Here is a 10,339-nt window from a genome sequence, read left to right as displayed (position 1 = left end):
TGTTTATTTCTTTACATTTTCATTAAAACAAACCTCAGACACCTCAAGTAAAATGAAAGTAAGGATACATTTGGAGGGATCAAATTTTATGACACTGTTAATGCCAGCTAAATTAAAGAACAAAGGAATAGAGGCAAATTTTCAGAGACCTGGCTGCTACAGGACCTAAGTCTGAACTGTGACTTATAAATAAATGTAAAAACTATATGTATTTCCATTATGTATTGTGCCTTTGCATTTGTTTTCTGAATTGTCCGTGAGCCTTTGCTTTTCTGCTTCTCCACCTGTTTGCTGTAGACTTCAATTCACCAGATTGTTAAAATAATAGTTGATACATGCCTGCACAGAGAAAACCTTTAATCCTCTAACAGTAGTGATATAAAGTGCTGTATACATCATATACTGTATATGCTTTGCTTGTTTAAATATTGCTGCAGTATACAGTACAAATTCAGATTTATTTTCTTTCTGGTGAGTAGCATTCTTCAGTATTTTCTTGGTTATGTCACTCAATTAAATATGAATGTGAAAATATTTTTTTTCAAAACTGATTATGCAGTGCACTGAATAGGTTTTCACCTTTTCACATTTTGATGAATTATGTGTAATGTACTGTAAAACCATTTTTTTTCAAATTACCTTTTTTATTTAAAACTGTAATGATTAAACTGAAGAGTATTATATTGGAAAGAGACTAAATATGAGCAAAACCTGCAAAAAATATGCTATCCAGTATTTATACTTATATAAAAAATATATAAATATTTTTATATACAGTATATTATATGTGTAGTTTTACAGACCTGTACTGTATGCGGTGAACGCCACTCTGGCCACAATTATTGTCTTTTAAAAAGCTCTAAACATACTGTAGATACCAGCTTTGCACGGTATAAAAATGTATTTTTATTAATTGTTCCTGGGAAAATTGCACCAGTTTTCATAGGTTCATTAGGGATCTTCAGCTTTCACCATACATTTTCTATTGTATTCAAGTTGGGACTTCGATTGGGCCACTCAAGAACATTTGAGTGTTGAGTGTTGAACAAGGCTCTTCATTTATAATCAGTGAGGTTTTGGCCTTGGACTTCAAATTTTTGCCATGCTGAAATTTGAAATTTTCACCATCATGCTTGAGAGCTGTAATGGAGCTGACTGGATGATATTCTGTGTTGTATTTGTTAGACAAAAAATGTCAATTTTGTTTGATCGCATACCTTCTGCAATATCATGGAGATTCTTTTTTTTCAAGTTCTATAGAACAATCCACATGAGTTGCCATTTCAGGCAACTTTGTGTAGAGACTAGGATATTATCCTAGTACTGTATGATCATTGACTTCCATCTCAGACACAATACTTTGTTAAGTCACTATTGGCAACCCTAGCTAGTTTCCTGCTTGCCCAGCTGCTCAATTTAAAAAAGGTGTCTTGATTTGGAAATGTTAGGGTTGTGTGATACGCATGCTACTTCTTAATAATCAGTGACATTGTAATTTACTTTTAATCTGTGCTTCTCTTCCACTATATCTATACATTTTCCAAAGGTTTTTTGGTTTTCATGGTTGGGCAGTCATATCATTATCTGAGTTGAAGCTTGAAATTAACTAGCTATCCATGGGAACTTTGTGAGACAGATGCATTTAATTCGTAAACACGTTTAATCACATTGATTCAAAAAAGAGATCATTCATTTTGTGACTTTTCAAACTAATTATTTGCGCCTGAATTGATTTAGATTTACTGGACAATCTCCCCATGTTTGGAGCCATATAAGGAGGACATATATTGTATAAGAAGTTAACAGTTCACTATTATAATCGGGTGCGAAGCTATTACAGCAGTTACTAACTCTAGCTACTGCATACCTCCAGGTGATCGACATGGAGACACAGAGAAGACACATCTAAACCTCAGGAGACTTTAATTTGACAGGTAATCAGCATTTTGGCACAGTAGAATTCACCACTCCGAAGAGACTGCCATTGGCTCTATGGTGGGTGATTTTCAAATTGCAGAAGCAAAGATTAACCCTGCCCATTCCACAGTAGCATAAAAGAACAGTGATAAACTGTTCAGGAATTTACAAATTTGAATTATAGCAGGAAAGAGCTACTGAGCTTTAATTCTGATGCCAGAATTCTTTCACAGACTCATTTCCCAGCAGCATGGCTCTTTGGACCTTAAACTTCTTGATTATCCAAGGCACCCTTTTAAAAAAGAGAAGAATTTCTAAGCAAAGGAAGCTGGTGCCAGTGTGTTGCTTACTGTGTTTCTGCTGATGCAATTAGAGTGAAATGAAGCGAAAAGAAGCATCAGTGATTTTCTAGTTAGCGCTACAGTGACAGTGTTAATTAACAAATTCTCACCTTATGTTCTATTCCTGACTGTGAATGGAGTAAAGTGAGAAAGTGCTGTGATTTCCAGAGCAAACAGATATGATAGGATATGATAGGATAGGAACGTTACTGAAATGACCATGTTAATCATTCTAATCATTTAAGTTGTCCGTTTTTGCACATCCATCATATATTCCCATTTTGATCTACCACGTGACCCTTTTCTATTCATAGAACTTTTTATATTTTTTTCTAGAGAGTTTCCTGGTTCTCCAGTCTAATCATTTGTTGCACATCAAAAATCAATACATCGTCTTTTCGAGACCTTTGTCAATTTCTGCTACAGAGAGGATACCTTTATTCAGTTGTGCTGAAATCTCTGTGGAGAAGTTCTTCTTTAGTGATGATGGCACAGAGGCAAATTAAGTCATCTGCCTGGCCCAAACTTGTAACTGCTTGCTGCAATGTTAATGGTAATGTTAAAACTGATCTTTTGGTCACCTACAATGAAGCCATCTCGAAAGCTTTCCAATGGTTATCTCATTGTCATCTCCAGAATAATGTTAATTAGGATAGGAGATTACACATTTTTGTGGTGTCAAGGTCACCCATTGGAACTGTTCTGTCAAGGCTTCTGTGACTTTGACGTGGTCTTCTGCTACCAAATGCAGTGGAAATCCATACTCAAGCACATGGAAACCCCAGTTTCTCATGATGTGCACTGTTGGAATTTTTCAGGAAGTGTGCAAAGGTTAAGTATGGTGAGTTCCTGCTTTTTTAAAAATTATTAAACACTATTGGGACACAACCCACTCTGAAATTATCCATGATTTCACTTCAAGGGACCTGTTATTTAAGATGTTTACTTATACTGTATCTATTTTCCAACATTTTGCCAATACTAGAAGTTGTTGGTGGCCATGTTTGCCACTCTAATGGATTTTTACCACAGGAAATGTGATATAGTATAGTAGATTTTGTCTTATCTTATTGGTTGAATCTGTTTTACAATACCGACATAATTTCATTATGCTTTATAACATTTTACTCTATTTTTATCCTGGGATACCTTAGTAAAAGTCTACAGTGGTATCCAAAACCATTATCTGTATTTCTTGCACCTAGGAGGGTGCAATCCTAGATTTACGCCTGCAAGATATTTTGGAGAGAGCAAATCCAAGCCTTTCTTTGTGAGACAGCAATCCCGGTCCTACAATTGGTAGAGTGAAATCTCACTGCTTCATCAGGAAGAGCACAATCATATACCTTCTTTTTCTCTCTCAGCTTCAGAGGCTTAATCATACTATTCACTCTAATGATGAATATGAATTTCCTCATTGAATGTGTTTGCAGATGGATATCTGATAGTGTGAACTTGGAAACATTTGAAATTCTTTTCCACCATTAGACTTTCACCGTTCTATATCTACTGTATGATGAGACTTAATTCACTTTCATAATTTTGTTTTAGTGGATGTACGTGTTCTTACTTTGCATGTGGACATTGTAAGTGATAACTGTGATTTCTTATCCATTGAATCTTTTTAAAACCCTGTAAAGCACGTTAAGCGTTTAGGTATTCCACATTCCAGATACTATCGTCTGCTATGTAATGCTATCATATGTCTTTATAACAGGAGAAGGCTTAAATTATATGACACAAATACCCTTGGGGAATCTGAGCCAGGGCTAAAGCTTTTTTTCTGCTATTTTGTCTCTCATTCAAACTGATCGAATTGCCTCAATTGCTTAACCACTTTTAGTGTTGTAGTCTTGCCTTGCCTGGATTTCAATCAGTTTCTGTTTGAAATTTATTAGGGTTTTGAAACTTATATCCTGCCTCATTGCACTTAACAGTGTACAAATGTGACCTTGGAAGACATGAAACACAATATTATTGAATTCTAAGAATTTACTCGTTTGTCAGTTTTTGGTCTTTGAACTGCAGAACTAAAGACCACAAAATACCCAAACCCCTATTTTATGTGGGTTGATTCAAGAAAGAGTAAGGTCACATCACATAAAAAAAACATCACATTATTCAAAATAAATACCTTTGAGCAATAAATGCAGTGTAGTGTGAGAGGAAAAATAAGCTATTCGCAGTCATGTGAAGTATGGCCTTGTGAAGATTATTATTTAAGAAAAGCACGTGTGTTTTTGAACTTGTATATAAAATGTGCTCCCTTTATAACCTGTACACTTTAACTCAGTGGTTAGGGACCTTAACTGGCAATGAGAAACTTTTAAGGTCTACTGGAAACCTCCATTTTAAATGAATCTTGGAAAGATAAATCTTTATTTAGATACTGCTTATATCAGTATCTAAATAAAAAAAGCCTTTGCTATCATTAGAAAACAATATATGTTTCCTTTTTATTTGGCCTTTAAAGGGGGTTCCATTTTCCCCAAGCTACCCAGCACTATAAATGGGCTCCGATATCTAGAGAAGAACCATACATACTGCTTGTGTCGTTCTGATCAAGAGAATCCCTGAGGGTTTCTGAACATTTGAGTCATTTGAGTGATACACAGGCAGCAAGGCAATCTGTGTCTTAGAATTTTTCCTATCAACGTTCATCTCACATTGTCTTATACTTATTAAATATATTTACAGTATAATCTATCACTTATGTGTCTATATCTATATATCTTTATCTATATCTTTGTGTCTAAACCTGTATCATTTAACTTCATTTTCTTTGTATCTTATGTTTGAAATTGTGTAAAACCTAAAATAAAGTCAGCTGCTTTGCATGTGTAAAATTGTAGATTGGAATTAAGGTAAAAGTGGAGAATCCCATCTTGGAATTAATAGGTATCTGATTGGTCCCTCCCTCTATTTTAAATTCCTTTCTGCCATCAGACTTTCACCTATCTACATCTACTGTATATTACGGCTTCATACTGTATATGATATTTACATTCAAAATACTAGATGTGGAATAAATATGTAAAACCCTCACTGTCTTCATATTCTAGTGAGATAAGTACAGTACTGCCCATGCAAATATACTGTAGCATTCCTGATTTATTTATTTTCAGTATGGTCATTCTCAGTTTTGAACAATGCAAACTGTGTTCGTGCTGCAATAAATGTTTATGAGGTATTTATATATCTGCTGTTCCAGCGACTCACAGCCTTTTGGAGAGAATGCATTGCAGGGCAATCCATCTCACTTTAGGAAGTGCCTTTATATCAGTAGGTTGTATTACTGTGTGTGCAAAGCAAAGTGACCTTCAGGATGAAAATAAGATGTCAGTTCTGCAACTGAGTCATAGCTGGAAATTTCCCAGGAAAATCAACCAAAGCTTTTTTTTTTCTCTGCACTGCTGCAAAGCATTTGATCCAAGGTTATAAGCAGAAGGAAGCTATAAGGCACTGGCAGGAAATTTGAAAGGCACAGATATCTACAGTATTTGAAAGCTATTAGAGGAAAATACTGAATTGAGAACTTGAATTAAATGTAGAAAAAAGCTTAACTATACTAAACAATGATTAAACACTTGAGCACCCAGATAGGGTGACATTTCTATTAACTGATAAAAGTATTTCTCATTTAGGATGTTCAGATACGTTAGAAAATTATTTAGAATTCAAAACAAAGAATTCCTGAGCAATCCACAAAGAGCTTTAGTTTAGAGCTTCACAAAACATACCCTCTGTTAGGATGATTTGTTTGGCAACTTGTTTGTAATCCAAACAGCGATTGCTTGATTTCGATTTAAATTGCCATAACTCTCGGAGTTGATTTGGTTTAACTGCTGGTATATTTTAAATCAATAATATACTGTACATTATCAGCTATTTTAAATCAATAATATACTGTACATTATCAGCTATTATGCACCTCAAATTTTGTCAGTGAACTAGTACCTGATCTGCTGCTATTTTAGACTAGCAGAGGATGAAAAGTGGAAATGACTTTCAAAGTGATCCAGCTATAAATAAATTAGATCTGGCTAATAATGTAGGTCAGTCTTAATGTTGCACTCTCACAGATGCTGGAGAGGGTTTCTTCCATTCTTCCACTTTCACAGTGCTTTATACTTCGAGAGTCACTGTGTGTCAGAGCCTAACCTAGCAGGTACGGGGCACAAAGTGGGACCTGTATGGAATGAGGTCATCGTTGCTGTGTGTAAAATATTAATGTGTGATTTTTGCTCCCCAGATATTAGTTTCAGCATTTGTGGGTTGATAGTCAGTATAACATCTTGTCTTGGGGAGCGGAATGAGTCATTAAGATGGAGGCTCCTACTTACAATCTGACTGCATTATTGGCCAGCTGCAGCCAGGAGCTGTTGAGAAGCTGTATTGATTGGAGAATCCTAGGTTTACAGCAAATAAGCTCCTTTAGTTGCTTGTGGGAAAGCAGTGCTTTTTTCTGTCTTCCCTCTAGTACCTTACATCTAACCATCATTGGATTACAGTGTGGCAAACAAAATGATACATTGGCACAACTCTCAGAATTAACTTGTCCTCACTTCCCCTAGGCAGATCAAAAGTTGCATTTAGATGTGGGATATATCAGATGTTTAATTAAGTTTAATAGTCTAGGACACTGGATATTTTGTGTTGACAATAGCCTCAATTTAAAAAAAATAAAGTACCTTGACAACAAGACCCTTTTCTAAGCTCCACATGGTCTAATTATAACTTTTCAATCTTGTAATTTCTAGTAAGGTTGTTCACAATATGATGTATATTCTCATATAATTAGCCACATCTCTTTGTCACAGAATCATACATCATCTGTAATCTTTCAGAACAAGACAGTGGTTCAACTTTGTTGTCACAGCTCCTCTTTTCCTGTACAGTGCAGGAAATATTCATGGACAGCAGCATAGTGTTTCACAACCTGAAAATCACATGTAGTAAACACTGTGAATTATTGAAGGGACTTCATGTGAGAAGTAACACATTCATTGCTGGAAATTATACCTGCCCCAGTGTGTCTCATTGAATGTTGCTACCAGCAAGCAAAGGGTGCAAGGCAAGATACGACCAATTTTCCAAGTCACTTAACCTACTGTACCAGTATGTCTTTGGAATGTGGGAAGAAACTGGAGCACCTGGAGGAGATCCACACAAACACAGGGAGAACACTACATAAACACTACACAGATAGCACCCCAGGTCCACAACTGAACCCAGTGCCCCAGTGCTGCAAGGCAGCAGAGCTAACCACTGCATGGGTAGTGTTTTACTTTTGTACTATGAATATTACATTAGGCCATCTTGGGTTGACGTTTTTCCTCAGTGTTGAGACTGTAGGATGAACATTTCCTCGAATCATTAGTCTCACTGGGTTTGCTTGGTCGTACTCTGTGGGTGTTGCATCACAATCTTATGGCTTGGAGCCTTAAGCCTTTGCCGTTAGTAAGTGGACAGTACGTACTAGAGTTTTTATTATTAAAGTCATAATCAGTGGTAAACGTCCAATTCCAGGCCACTTGTTTCAGGTTTCTTGCTGTCCAAATCTTGCTGGTAAAACAAGATTTGGCCATACATAATGTCACCAAGCATTAATACAAGCAGTCAGCAGTGGTACTAAGGACATTTATCCCCTTCCATCAACACAGATCAACAGCTGCCAGCTGTCATGGCTGCTGGGCACCATGTGGCGATGAGTGGTCCTCTGTGCTGACTTGGCTGGTTTTCATTGCAGTGCTGCAATGACAAGAAAGTCTGTGTTGCTCTATGCATTTGTTTCAACAGCTTGTTACATCCTTCCAATAGCTAATGACAAACAAGTTTTCCACATCTGGCTTTACAGTATCTCGGTGGACTCTGAAACAGCAATACTGTACTGTATTTTCATTTGCTCTTAGATGTGAACGCTTGTAATAAAGTGCCATCTAGTGGTCACATACAGTATGTCTTCCTGCAGTATATTCTCCACAGTACTTAAAAACGTGCAGTGAGATATATGAAAATTCCCAGGAAAAGCTCTGTTTTTTTCTTAATCTAGGTGTAGTGTTACATTCTCTAATGTGCCACGTATATGTGGTTCTGCTCTGTAATATGTCCAACAAGGCATTGGGAGTGGATACTCTGGGACTACAGACATAAGGTCCAATGGCAATGTCACGGGAGCCGGGTCAGACTCCCGTGAAGTGTGTATTAAAACCCTATGCAAAATGGTATAATCCTGAAGGGACTGGAGTAGGACATCAGGGAAGACACAGCAGGATCAGGTCCGGTAGAAATACAGGGGGTGATGGTGGCGGTGATCTGGTGCATGGGGGAGCGCAGGCGAACGAGTCTAAAACGAAGCCCAATGGGGGAAATCAGGGAGCCATCCAAGGTCCAGGTGTCGGGATATCAATGTCTTCTGTGTTTGTAAGTCAGAGAAGTACAATATCAGCATGGATGAAATATAAACCCCATTATTTCAATAATGATGTGAAAAGTAATGTACAGGATTACATTTGATGGGAGATATTAAAATATATATAGAGATATAGATATTTGTATTTTAGTTTTTATCTTTCTTGATCAACAAATACTTATAGGCAACATGCTGAGCACTAACACAATCTGATCTCTCTTGAGGGGTGGAAAGAGTTTATTAGCAAGTAGTGGAAAACATGAGAAAAAGAAAAAAATACAACTAGCAATGCAGCATATAGATACATGTGTGTTTCCTTGTTGCTAAGGAATGACGAAAAGGTTTAAAGTTGGTGAACTTTGTTATTTAATGTCATTTTGCATAATTCTGACATGATTCCTATTCCTGCCGATTTTTAATGTTACCTCTGATTTTAAATAATTATTCTGCACTGTATATTTCATTCATGTAGGGGGGGAAAAGCAGCTCTGTGACTGCTGCCTAAAGCAGAATTATTGTAAGTATTAAGATGGTTCAAACACCCAGGTATTGCATTACTTCAAAAAGTACAGCAATCAATATGCATACTCATAAATCACAGCAAAATAATTCTGTTAAAAACATCATAACCCTCAAGAATGGACATAGTAAGATGCAAAGGAACAAATAATAGGTTAATTCCATGCTGAAAAGAGAAGAAAGAAAACACAACTTTTCAGCCGTAGAGCCTTCTTCAGATGTGAGGCCTTCACACCTGAAGAAGGCTCCACGGCCAAAATGTCGTGTTTACTTTCTTCTCTTTTCAGCATGGAATAAACCTATTACTTGTTCCTTTGCAGCCTACGTATGCTGACACAGCTACCCACCTGAACTACAGTAAGATACAGATGAATACTGTTCTATGTACATAAGCACATACTGTACAGCTCTTGAATCTTCAAACTATGGTAATTGAAAATATTACACTTTATACTAAATAGTATTGGCATAATGTGTTAGATATCTTTTCTTTATTTCATCAGTGTAAAAGTAAGTATATAATCCTGGGTAGCAATTAATATAAAAATCTTCAATAATCTCAAGAAACTTGCTTTTTAATAAAGAATAATTTTTCTGAGTGTCTTAAAGAGTAGAAACACTTGTGTACAGGTATGTGTAGAAATGCTGAACACTGAAAGTGTTAGTTTCACCATCCCTGACCTGTGAGAGCCAGTTTCCCTCACCTATGGCTTTTCAAAAACTGGTCTTTGTTACAGACAACTCCTTAATTATTTAATTGATCTTTAGCTGGCTCAATTAAATAATTAAGGGGATGACTAGATGGCCAGCCTTAAAGAGGCTGGAAAATGAAAGGGTCTCATATTAAAGTATCTTGCTCTCAAATATTTAATTACCTAAAAACCCATGTTAAAATGGTATTAAAGCTAAACCTTTTTGAAAAGGTACATGAATTCAAATCTGGAGTGTCTGAGATCTGCTAAAGCGCTGTGAGCAAAGGAGTGTCCTGTAAAACTAGATATTATATCAAAAGCTCTGAAATTCCAGGAAAAATTAAGATTCCATTAAAAAAGGATGGAATTAGAAATTGCTTTTCTTTTTATGCATACTCAAAAACACAAAACATAAAAATACACAAATAACATTGGAATCAGTTGTATTATCTTTGACG

This window comes from Lepisosteus oculatus, chromosome 5 (assembly GCF_040954835.1).
Source record: "Lepisosteus oculatus isolate fLepOcu1 chromosome 5, fLepOcu1.hap2, whole genome shotgun sequence".
Lineage (NCBI taxonomy): Eukaryota > Metazoa > Chordata > Actinopteri > Semionotiformes > Lepisosteidae > Lepisosteus > Lepisosteus oculatus.
The sequence above is the reverse complement of the archived record's forward strand: the minus strand, read 5'-3'. Positions refer to the sequence as shown.